Source organism: Cavia porcellus, unplaced genomic scaffold (assembly GCF_034190915.1).
Source record: "Cavia porcellus strain 051 isolate PalLab524CR breed Dunkin Hartley unplaced genomic scaffold, mCavPor4.1 scaffold_20, whole genome shotgun sequence".
Classification (NCBI taxonomy): Eukaryota; Metazoa; Chordata; class Mammalia; order Rodentia; family Caviidae; genus Cavia; species Cavia porcellus.
The window spans coordinates 14153422-14166289 of record NW_026947503.1 but is presented as its reverse complement, the minus strand read 5'-3'; positions in this window follow the sequence as shown (position 1 = coordinate 14166289).

Genomic DNA, 12868 nt, shown 5'->3' with positions numbered 1-12868 from the left:
CTATTATTTATTGTTTTCTTTTCTTTCATTTTTTCCCTTTCTTTTGCTCTTTCTCTCTCTTTTCTAAATGACTGGGGAAAACTCCAACCACAAAAAACATGTCCCATCCTCCAAACTCAAAGACCATGTCCAGATAACCCATTTAATACTCCTTCATTTTTTCTTTTTTCCTCCATTCCTTCTCTAGTTTTCCAAACCTTGCACAGTCACCCTATGTTGACAAGCCTTGCTTCTACTTCCTTGTTAGCTATCTTTGTTTTATACATTATCCTCCCTAAATTTCTGCACTGCAAGGTAAAATAACTCTACCAAAGGGAAATACTCAATTTACAATACGTTCTGTGATATAACTGCTTCTATGTAATAATACAAAATCAAAAGTTACCACAGTTTGTCAGTTTCTAAATTGTGTTTGATGCCACTGTTATAGCTAATTTTTTTACTTTAGCTGATGTAATCAGATTTTTCACTTTTGTAAAAATACTGGGAAGCAGTGAGGTAATAATCTCATCACAGCCCAACAACGAAGGACCAGGGACTGAGCCAGTTACTGGCTTAGAAAATAGGTCTTGTAACAGACACAAAGCAAGAATCTCCTACACATAGAACCCATCCCTGAAGAACAGACTTTTACTAGAAAAGTTTCAATATTAGTGATGTCATGGTGACACTCCATTCATTCATCAACACTGTGATTCCATAGGGAATGATCAACATAGGAAAGAAATAGGATGCATGAAATGGATTCAAACAGGAAAATAAATTTTTCATTGAAAGTTGGCAAAACACTTGAACAAAACTGAAGACAGACATTCAGACTTTGAGGAAAGGATAGTGACTAGTGACCATGAAAGGAAATATTTCTGAAAAAAAACTAAAAAGTTCAGGAAATAAAAATTCAACAGCTGCAAGATGATGCAAAGAAAAAATATAAAACTAATTAGTGTCTATTCATATTGTGCTCCTGTATGAATAGACATGAAATGAAATATGAATAGACATGAAAACTCAGATAACCAACAACACAATTGTAATGGGAGAACTTAACACCCCATTGTCACAAGGAAATAAATTAATTAGAGAAAAATTAAGCAAAGAAATATCACAACTAAACTGAACCTGTGAAAAAAATAGACTTAGTACACATTTAGAGTGTTCCACCCGACAACGTCAGAATACACATTTTTCTCAGCTGCACATGGGATGTTTTCTAAAAGCAAAAGTACACTAGACCATAGAGCATGTTTAAGTAAATGCAAAGGAACTGAAATTACTCAATGCATATTATCTGATCATAGTGCAATAATATTGGGAATTAATGACAAAAGAAACTGTAAGAACTCCATAAATCCATGGAAATTAATCATGCCCTCCTAATCAACCAGTGTGTCACTGATGAAATCAAAGAAGAAATTAAACAGTATCTAAAATAAACAAAAATGCAAATAAAACTCACCAGGACTTCTATTTAAAACATATAAAGAATTGAAAAAAATTATCTTCAAATTCAAAGGTTCAATCCAAAAATGGACATCTAAGATGAATATGGAGATCTAAGAAGAAGAAATATAAATTGCACAAAAATATCTACAAAAGAATATTCAACATCTTTGGTCTCTCAAGAAGTGCAAATTAATACATCAAGTTTCCATCTCGCCCCAGAAAGATTGGCTATCTTTAAGAAATCAACCAATGACAAATGTTGGTGGGACTGTAGGGAAAAAGAACACTTCTCCCCTACTGTTGGGAGAGTACAATGGTATAGCCACTATGGAAATCAGTGTGGAGATTTCTCAAAATAACTAGGATTAGAGGTCCCATTTGACCCAAATATTCTAGTTCTGTGTGTATTCCCAGAACAGAAAACATCATACCACCGCAACATATATGCAACCATGTTTAGATTTGCACTGTTTATAATAGCTAAATCTTATAAATAATCAAAATATCCATCAACTGAGTAATACATAAAAATGATATGGTCTTTGTATACATTGGAGTACTACTCAGTTATAAAGAAGGATAAACTTGACAGTTTTATAGGTAAATGGGTACAACTTGAGACCATATTCATAAGTGAAATAAATTAAATTCACATGTATAAACATCATATTGTCTCCTTAGGTAAAAAACTGAAAGAGTAAATAAAATCCACAATCTACAATAGATATTGTGAAAGGGAAAGAAGTTGTTCAAAAGATGAGAACAATTGATACGGGTGTAAAACAAAAGCAGGGAAGGCAAAAATAAATATGCAAAGTATAGCTAAGATAGCTATACTACTGATTTCTTTTTGTTCATTAAGAAAACAGTTTGTGCTTATATTGTTTTATCAATTATGCATACTTCTATCTTGTAATCTGTACAATTATTACAAAGATAATATGTCATATTAACCATTCTTAATTTCTTCTCTTGTTTTAAATTTTGTATCTTGGTTTTATTTAGGTTTTTTCTTTAAAATGAAAATAGAGGAATGTCTAGAATGAAAGTTATGAATATTCAGCCAGGAGATATTTGACAAATGTTTTAAGACCATGCATTAGGAAAGGACAGTACTTTTCTACCCATGATACTGGTAAAACTGTCACAGTCCAATAAATGAAATTAGAACCGTATGTATCATCACTTGCAAAACCCAACTCAGAATCAATTAAAGACTTACATGTAAAACCTGAAGCTATACTTTAGAATAAATCAGAGAGGAAACATTTCAGAAAATTGAAATGGGAAGGATTTTTTATACTCTCAAAGAATAAAGAATCAAATATCAAACATATTTATAGTAGAACTAAATAGCTATTTCTGAAAAATGCATTCAAGTGGCCAACAGATATATGAAAAGTTCTTAATATCATTAAACAGATAAATATAAATCCAAAACAAAATGAGACATCGTCTTACTCCAGTAAGAATGGCTGTTATCAAAAGGGCAGATATTAAGGTGAATGTCACGAAAAGAGATCTTAATTCATTCTTGATTGACATGTAAATTAGTACAATAATTATAAAAACCATATTGGTCCTCAAAAACTTCAAAATAGAATTACTATATGATGTAAGAGTCACACTTGTTCATATATTTACAAGAAGTAAAATCAGTGTTTCTAAGAGATATCTTCATTCTCATCTTTTTCTTTTATTTAAGGAGAAAAAGAAAAAAACAGAAAAAAGGGTACAAGTTATACAGAATTTCAGAAAAAATCAACAGTAGGAAATCACTAGTTAATAGATTACATATTGTTACCTTAGAAATAGTTGTTCAAGTTACAAAATTAAATCATATAAAGTGGACTTTCAAACAGTGAGACTGGAAACAGTTTTGTTCAATGATCCAACAAAACTCAGTAATATGGTTATCTATCTAATATACTTAAATATATATGCAGTTATATTCTTTAGAGCACTTTCTTTTCCTTTCTTTTGTACAATGACAATTACACATTTTGGGTTTTATTACTTCCACAGTTCTTATTACTATTTTTTTGAAGAGAGTAAAACCAAACGTGACATAACAGAACAGAGTCAGTCAAATCAAAAGGATGGACATAATAGATAATGTAAAAACAAAATACTAGGTGATCAACAATGGTTACCGTACTGCCTCTTGCTATCTTAAAAAGAATTGCCTATATCATGTTATAATAAAATTGAACAAAACAGTAAAGAATAAAACCAAAACATTGGAGACATTACAGGACTTTAAAAGAAGATAATAGTCAACCACAATGGGCATCATAATGAATCTTATTGTCTTCACAGTTGTTGCCTATACTTTCGAACTTGGTACCATCAAGCAAAGCAGAATAGAGGAAAATCAGTCAAAACAAGATGATGAGAGCAATACAGGGTTTCAAATCAAGTTAATAGGAAATCAAAGTGGGTTACTATAATGTATCCTGCTATTTTTTATTTATTTTTCCCTTAATTAAAAAGATAAAAATAAAAAAATGAATAACTAAAAAAAAAGGAGATTGAAATAAAAGAGGGCATAACAACAAAACAGCACAGGTCAAAGCATAACAATTTAAGCAAACTAGTGTTTAACCACAATTGCAGTACTTTTACAAAATGGCCAAGGCATGTGGTTCACTTAAATATATTAACAAATAAATGAATGAAGAAAATATGACACAATACACAATAAAATGCAGTTCATCCTGACAATAAAAATTTGTCATTTGCAGTAGCTTGGTAGAAGTGGAAATTATATTATGTGAGATAAGCTAGGCATTGAAAGACAAATAATCTATTGTATCATTCACATATAGAATCTGAAAATGGTGATCTCATACTAGGAAGGGAATTAAATACACAGCAGGCAAAACTGTTATAGAAGTATGGTGGGATACCAGTCAAATGATATATACTCACAATTAACATTTAAGTTTGGTCCACGGATTTGACTCAACAGTATAAGCACCTGCCTTGCAAGTGTGCAGAGATGAGTTTGATCTTTGATACCAAAAAAAAATAAAATAAAATAAAATAAATAAAAAGTTTAAGTCACAGTATGGTGACCACATTTATTAATATAGTCTATATATGGTTAATTCTATGCTACATTTATGAAAAACATAAGAGGATACATATTATATACTTTTGCCAAAAATGGAAAGTATATGAGGGGATTTATTTGTTCATTGGCTAGACTTAGTAATTCTATATGTATGATAATTTTCAAACATCACTTAAGCCCAATAAATAGTATATTATGTATTTTTTCAAATATTTTTATATATACATATACACATATAAGTCTGTATATATTTTTTTTGATTGGTCTACCTATTGATTGAATTTTGTGCTTCTATTACCCTAATCTTGTTTGTTAAAAGAGAGCCTTTTGGGTCAAAATGAAAATAGACCTAAATAACTATCAATTGCTTAAACATTTAATTGTCTGCCCTTAATTCTAGTTTCAATTGTTAAAGTATTCGCTAATTTGCTAGTAACATTTCTTGGACCAAATTTTTTATACTATTAGAAATTGAAATAATAAATACTTGCTAGTTATTATAATCTCAAAAACAAGCAAAGTGTTTTGTCAGGAGTTTATTTGATGAAATCTTGGCCACAAAGTCAGTCATTCTTCATCTACTCCAACTGTTTTCAGAAACAGAGCCTAAACTTCAACATTAGGTGTTTCCTAAAAAGACCATGTACTACTGCTAAAAAAATCATTTTACAATGATGACATAAATCAGCTCAACAATAATTTCTAGCCTAGGAAATTTGAGTGTACTCACAAATTTGTGATCATCTTCTGAATAGTTTGTAGTGGGCTATAACAACTGCCTATCACAATAATTAAAACTGTGATTCTTATTATTATTTGCTCTCCATTTTGTATTCACCAAAGAAAAATAACACAAGTGAAGGATTAAGACATCTCTATCATTTTAAAAATGAATTTTGGGTTAAAAATGATTTAAATACAAAGCAGTCAACTTCAGAAAAACAGTAGGAAGGTGGCAGTTGGGGATGGGTATTATTGATTGAAATAATAATGAACCTCATTGAAAAGAGAATCAGAGGCAGGTAACAGAAAGACAGAAATGAAGGCATTATTTTAGATTTGTAGAACAATAGGTAATTAATCCTTGAGAATGACACTTTTCAAAGGAATCAGCTCTTAGTTCTTAAATTACTGCAGATGACATAAATTCTAGGAAAACCCAATTAGCATTTCTATGAAATGTAAAAGAATGTGAAAAAAAATTGAAACAAGATTAAATTATTAATCAAAATGAGAAAGAAAATCTACTGTTTAACCAATCTCAAAACCTTAAATTTTTCTGTTTCCCAGTGTGATGCTAACCAGACCCTTTTGTTTATCTTTTAAATTAAGTTTATAAATGTTCAAAAAGTCAAGAGTTAGAAGGAAGAAACCTACTTATTCTTCCCTTATTTCTTTGTAAAAAAATGTAATACAATATTCACTAAATTAGATGGAATTGAAAAGACATAATTGATAGTCAAATTCAAGAGTAGCAAGATTCAGTAATATGTGCCCCATTTGTCAAAACTGTGATGGGTTTATCATGTTGCCCTAATTGCTCCCTAACCAATTGGCATTCACGGTTCCACGGATACTGATAATATGGGGGAATGAAGCTCTGAACCTATATCTCCAGTGTGAGTTTGTGTTTTCTAAAACTGAAGAATGAATTTGAGGAATAAAGAAGGTTAAGTGCAGAATATATTGAGAGAAAGAAAGCTTGTCTGAGAGAGACAGAAGTGGTCCCGTGTAGAACTCTGTCTTTTCTAGGAACTTTTATGAAGTAAAATTATGAACTTAAATGCGCCCAAGGTGAGGAAAAATGGGAACTCACAAGGTGGACAAAACGGGGGACAGAATGTGGTCAGCCAATAAGATTAATTGCTCAGTTAAAATTGATTAAATCAGGAACAAATTGGGAAGCAAGTCACATAGCAAGCAGGCATGCTTAACAGTAGTGACTCTTCCTATAGCGAGATGGAACGTTGATTCCTGACTTCTTCAGGGTGATAGAGAATTATTTGGACTATCCAGTCCTTAGAATTTGGATGTATTTTCTTTGTCTTTTGTCTTGAGGCCTGGTCCATAACAGGAGGTGATTTTCTCTTCTAAGGTTGCAAAGTATCTGAACTTCTGCAGGGCACCTTTGAGGTCCCAGCCCTGACTGACTGCATGTAAGAGTAACTCAGCTGCCTGTAACACTGACTGCAAATGTGACACAGCAGGGTTAGATAAATGTTAGTTTAATATTCATAGCACTTTTGACCCATCTATTGGCATTTGCACGATTGCCTGGAGCCCTGAGTTTCAGTTCTGATGGAATGAAAGCAATAGATTTAATTTAAGCTATGTAACATGCAATGAGCCGAATTTCAGAACAAGAATCTCATACTTAGAGAACTCAAATATTTTTATAATAATCAGTAGGCATGACTTCTTTTTGCCAAGAAAGGAAAAAGCATCTTGATTTACTTTACTTCTGAAGGAGACACTATCCCTAATTTTCAAGGTTATTGGGCACAGAAACTTCATAGAAAGGTAGTCCAGAAAAAAAGACAAGCCTCTGATTAGATGGTGTGCAAAAACTTAAGATAGCCACAGAGAAGCTTCAACATATTTTCCCTAAAACGTCTGCAGTCTTGGAAGTGCAATCTCCTTGTTTATCCTCATTTGCATAGCATTCTGCACACACAGACCATAATCAAGTAAATCTTATACACATTTTTAAAGATTTTCTGCTCAATTATAACTACCACTATCACTTTTATCTGTTCCCCTTTTAGCCAACATCTGGATGAGAAGTGATCTCAGTAAATACTTTGAAGTAAATTCACAGAAGAATGAGTGGTGATTAATACTTAAAAGGAAAAGTACAACAAACAAACAAAAAACAATGTCCCTGTCATTTTATCCATGGCAGGGGCAGGAGGGATATTTTTAAAATAAAATTCAGATTACTAATGAGAAATTTAACTAAATTGTGACTAGACTCAATAAAAGTAATTTTTAATGGGTATTGTCAGTGATGAAAAACACTTTCAACCACTTTTGATTACAAATGTATTAGCAAAGACTCAGTTCAAAGATGGAAAATCCTTCAAAGGCAAAATTAACTTCAAAGACGTATGTAACACACACATAGAGACTGGCTTCTTTAAGGAATTTTCAAGTCTTGGATGAGTTTTGATGAGATAAAACCAGTGAATAAAAACAACAATAGAAAAATATGTGCTTTGAAATGTTCCTTCAGGGATATAATTGAAAAATAGTGAAGTGCAAAATAGGAGATTTCTATAAAGTTTATTAAATAAAAATGGCATTAAATATTTGACAAAGATCAAGGACAATTTTTTTCTTTCAAATAATTACTTCCACAGAACTGACAATGATACTAACACCAAAAATTTCTGGTAAGTAAATAAGATTTTACTAGTAATATTCAAAGTACTGCCAGTTATAAAATCTTTTAAGTATATATCCCATAGTTTGGACAAGCTGGAATACATCTTTGTAAGTGAAAATTATTACCATTCTGTTAGTCTAATTTTGAAGGCAAAATGATTTCACTGCCAAACTAAAAGTTGCACTTGTCACTAGCCAAAAACAGAATGTTTCTGGCTGGGGAAGAAGAGGGCTTGCTTTCAAATGCCAGTTGCTATTATCATGTAAATCTTCAATTGCCATTAAAAACATTCTCCAATGCACAAAACAGAAAATGTAAGAGAAATAATTCTTAAACACAGCATGTGAATGTACAGTGCTGAGGGGCGTCATAGCTGGTCATTTCCTGAGGCACTTGTCTCCTTGATGAGATCACTGCATGCATATGCATTTCTGCATGAAGTGAAGGAATACCCACTTTTCAGATTGCCTTAAAGAGAGAAAACAAGCAACTTCAAAACAACCCTTCATGCCAAAAATAAAAAAAAAACATAGATAAAAAGTGATATACTCTCTGGATTCTGGAATCTGTTTTTGTTCATTCTAAAGGAAATCTTAGGTGAGTAAAATTTAAGTTTTATTGAAGGAATATTTTGTTGTCCAAAAGCTTTACTCAGGCTTAAATCTCAATTTTTATTAAAATTTCAAAAAAAATATTAAGACTCTGAAAGCCAAAATGATGTGATTGCAGGGGAACCTCTGCCCCACAAACAGATATGCTTAACCATACTTCAGCTTGAAGCATCCTGCACCTCATACTGACATCCTATAACTGACTTATCTAATAACTCTTAGTTTCTGCTCTAGTATAATTACTCTTACCAAGGCTGTCACAGGGCCTCATAGGCCATCAGACATGTATTTGCCTTCAACCTACCATCCTTAGGTTTAATAACTCTTATCACTGCCTTCTTTTCATTTCCCAATACCTGTCCCTCAGAGCAAATTCAGCTAAATATGCCCACTATTGCCTTAGGCGTTCCTAACCTGGAATTCATAGGGGACCAAAATTCAAGTATTACAATTCTGTTCCATGTTTACAGCCAGACAAAAGAGAACTCACTAGCACTTAATTTGTGCCTAAGCATGAAAAGGATTTCAATAGTGTCTGTTAGTTCCTTTTGCACTGATTTTTACAGCGTCTCTGTTAATTCCTTTGTACTGATTTTTCAACTTCAGAAAAGTGAATCCTGAGTATTGGCAGGAGGCATATATAGAGGCTTGCTTGTTTGTTATGCTGTCAATATTTGTCACGTTTTCACAGTTCAACTGTCTATTGAGATTAGCAAAAGCTTAAGGATAAGGAATAAAATATAAGGTTGTGAAAGGGACTGTTATGATATTATTCTTATCACTTGAGTTGAATGATTCAATTTTCATCATTTTATTTCTGTAAACTCTCCAATAAAGATAGAAGATTTTGTCTCACTAGGAGTCATTATACTGGCCATTACTGTCATATAGTTAAGTACAACAGCTGCTTGTTCCCTCAAGGCACTTGATTCAGTAGGTGCTTTATCAAAATCTGGCTGATAATTGCTCGTCATTATGTTGCTGCATTACATAAATTACTCAGATCCCATTTCCAATTAGCAAGGAGTACTGTGTTCACATCCAAAGTCACTGCCAAATTAATGCACAATTCCACACTTTAGAATTGAATTTTTAAACGGTTTCTGATACTCAGTAATAATCAGTGGAGGCAAGTACTGAAAATGTTATTTATATCATTTACTTAATTATATATCACTTACTATATGAACCTTTTAAATAGGTATTGAAAAATTGAAAACATAAAAAGCAGATAGTGAAAAGAAAGCACAAAACAACAGGCAGCGATTGATAAACAGGGACAGAGGAAGGGGAGAATTATTGCCATATGGAAATTTTGAGGGTGGGGAACTCAAAGTATTAGAACTTAGGCCTCTGAAGAGAGAAAGTAGCCCAAATACTTCTGATGTGTCAGCAGTTCAGAGAAGATATCAAGTGGAGTAGCAACCCAAACCATCAAAGAAGGAGAGGTTGTTCACATGATGCTAGAGTTTCTGAGAGTGAAATATCTAATCATGAAAGTTCAAATAAAACCTGGAACATGAAACTATGTGCTGCTTTCATTAGTCAGTGCTCTCATGAGGGAAGCTGAGAGAGAAAACTGTGAGGAGAATCATACAGAAGAACAGTAGAGAAATATGTAATCTACAAAAGAATATATGTTAAATGTAGGCATTTGTTAAAAATAAACTGTGGTCATAGAGCAAGTAGGACATTTTGATGACCTAGCCACCTGGGACTGCTGCTGCTGGGCCCAGCCCTTCACCATGAATTCCTGAAACACCCTTGCATTAAATGATAAGCCTGGCATGACCTAGCTGTCTCAGACTTCCACCACTGAGCCCGCCCCACCATGAGAACACTGGGCCATCCTGGCACAACCTAGCCATGTGGGACTGCTGCCACTGGGCCATCCCTCCATGAGAACACCTGGGAAAACTGGGACATGACTGTGCCACCTTGGACAGCCACCACCAGTCAGTACCTTGGGGAACCCACCCACCTTATAGACCTAGTACTGCAGTTGATCTTTGCATCACACCTTCTCCCAGAACCTTAAACTATGGTGAGTTACCATGCCAGCTGGATGAGAGACTCAGCAACCCCTCACCCCAACAGAAGACCTCAGCAGTCTCCAGTCAGTGTGGTGAGTTTGCCCATAAAGTAGAGGTCTGCAGTGGGTAAATAGGAGCAGAAGTGTAACTCCCTCTAACTGTAAGACCTTGATGAACCTGGCCAGAGTGGGTAATCCCCTCCTCAATACAGAGACAATCAGACAGGTTGAGAAGTGAGCCAATAAGGCCTCTGCCAACTTGGAGAAAATTAAAAGAGCTTATTAGACCCCCAGTGACACAGTAGGGCGTCAGCTGACACAAATAATGCAGACAGGCAGATCTGGTGATCTGAAACAACCTGAAGACATAGGAACAGCAGGAAAAGTATCTGGTATACAAATAAGTGAGGCATACAGAATGCCAAACAGTCTAACATAAATCTACACCCAGACATACCATAATTAAGATCCCATACGTACAGCATAAAAACAGAATAATAAAAGCTGTTTGAGAAAAGAGAAAACTCACCTATCAAGGAAAGCCCATTATAATCATAGCAGACTTTTCAGCACAAACTCTCAAGTCAAGAAGAGCCTGGAGTGAGGTATCACAAGCTCTGAAACAAACAACTTTCAACCCAGATTGATGTACCTACCAAAATTTTCATTTAAATTTAATGGAGAAACAAGGTATTTGCCTGAAAAGAACAACTGAAGATATTCATGTCCTCCAAACTAACCCTAGAAAGAATATTCAAAGACATACTAGATAGAGATGAACATGATCACAATCTCCAGAATAACAACAGAAAAATTACTAGTCAGGACAGCAATTAAATAAGGGTTAAAAGTAGAAAACAAACAACTAGAACATAACAATGCATAATTGAGCTAGTACATATTTAAAGAAAGAAAAGAAAATTAAAAATACAAAATAGAAAATGTAGAATACAGAATTCAAAAACTTTAAAATTATAAAATCACTAGTTGACACATTGCATATTGTCATCTTAACAATAGCTGTTAAAGTTACAAAATCAAAGCATAAAAAGTGGCCTTGCACTCAAACATAGACAGTGAAATCTCTTCTGTTCTGTGATTTCAAACAAATTTAATAATATGGCCATCTATCTTACACATTATACATACCATTTTATCACTTAGGGCACTTTCTTTCCCTTTCACTTTTACAATATCTATTATACTTTTTGGATCCTATTACTGTGTCAGTTTTTATTATATTTTACATTAGAGAGACAATGTGATATTTATTAATATGAGTCTTGTTTATTTCACTAATTAGGATATTCTCAAGTTACCTCCACTTACCTATAAAGGCCTCAAGATCATCCTTCTTACTGCTGAGCAATATTCTACTGTATAAAAATACCACATCTATTTCATCCACTCTTCAGTTGATGAGCATCTTGGTTGTTTAAAAAATTTAGCTATTACAAATTGTGCTGTTATGAACATGTGTGCACATATATCACTGTGACATGACCTTTTCAGTTTTCTTGGGAAATACCCAGGAGGGTAATAACTGGGTTGAGTGGAACTTCCAATCCTAGTCTTATGAGATGTCTCCATACTTCTTTCCATAGTGGGTGCACCAATCTACACTCCCACCAACAGTGGAGCAGTGTTCCATTTTCCCCACAGCCTCAGAAACATTTACCAGTTGATTTCTTGATGGCAGGCATTCCTTCTGGAGTGATATGAAATCTCAATGCTGTTTTAAATTGCATTTCTCAAATGACCAGTGATGGTGAACATTTCTTAATGTATTTTTGCCTTTGTATATCTTCATCTGAGAACTGTGTGTTCATCTCTGATGCCCATTTTTGGAGAGGATTTTTGAATTTGTGGAACTTGATGTTTTTCAATTCTTTATATGTTCTGTGTACAAGTCCTTTGTCTGAGGGTTTGCTGGCTAAAATTCTTTCCCATTCTGTTGGTTTTCTTTTCACTCTGTTGGTGGTTTCTTTTGAAGTGAGATTAGAGAAGTGAGATATGAGATCCCAGTTGTTGATCCTTTGAAGTGTTTCCCATGCCGTTTGTGTTTTGTTCATGAGTTCTCTGCCTAGACCTATGACCCCAAGATTTCTACATTACTTGTCTTCCAGTAGATTACTGTTTCTGTTTTAATATTTAGATCTTTGATTCCTAAAATCTAAAGATTTTAGTTTTGTGCATGTTGACAGGCATGGATCTAGTGTCAGTATTCAGCATGTTCAGAGTCAATTTTTCCAACACCATTTATTAAAGAGGCTATCCTTCTTCCATTGAAGATATTTAGCCCTTTTTGTCAAATATCAGGT